The following is a 794-nucleotide window of genomic DNA, read 5'->3' on the forward strand; positions in this document are numbered from 1 at the left end:
TTTCCCAGTATGTGATAAACTGTTTCTTCTTGTTTCCACTAAAAGATTAAGTCAAACCTTACACAAATCATTTCTACTTCTCAGACTACTGATTATATTTTCTAAGTAACATAAGTTTCTATTAATCATCAATGCTTGCACTACCTTACTATTTTTATTAACTAATTATCAATCTTCTATTCTACATAGTGTACTATTATTTTCATAAAAAGTATTTATTTTTTTTTGTATAAGAAACATCTACTTATTTATTTTTCTAAACTATTCATTAAATTGCTTGAAAGCTATGTGGCATAACACCCAACCTGGCTAATTGCTGCAGGAAATGTAGATTATCAAGTTAAAACTATCCTTCACTTAAGCTCATTATTTTCTGCTTATTTATGCAGGTGCTTGTATGTAGGGGTTTGTGAATTCTGGCTGGTGACTGATTGTGGTGAGGTCTATGGGGGTAGGTCAGCTTGACTTTAATTTGTTATCTGCTTTTGTGGTCTCACAAATGCAGCTACTTAGGTTCTCTACGAAAGGGAGTAATTTATATAATTTATATAATTCTCTTTGTATTCAATCCAAGGAAGCTGAAAGCAATTGTTGCTAAGCCAGTTTTTCCTAAGGTTTGTAGAACTCATAGTGAAAGGCCGTGAATATGGCCATATTATATATTTTTACAAGTAAATTCAAGATATCAACATCGATATCTTAAGCATTAGTGAGCTGAAATGGACTGGTATTGGCCATTTTGAATCTGACAACCACATGGTTTACTATGCAGGGAATGACAAATTGAAAAAGAA

The sequence above is a fragment of the Chrysochloris asiatica genome, unplaced genomic scaffold (assembly GCF_000296735.1).
Source record: "Chrysochloris asiatica unplaced genomic scaffold, ChrAsi1.0 scaffold00659, whole genome shotgun sequence".
In the NCBI taxonomy this organism is placed as follows: Eukaryota; Metazoa; Chordata; class Mammalia; order Afrosoricida; family Chrysochloridae; genus Chrysochloris; species Chrysochloris asiatica.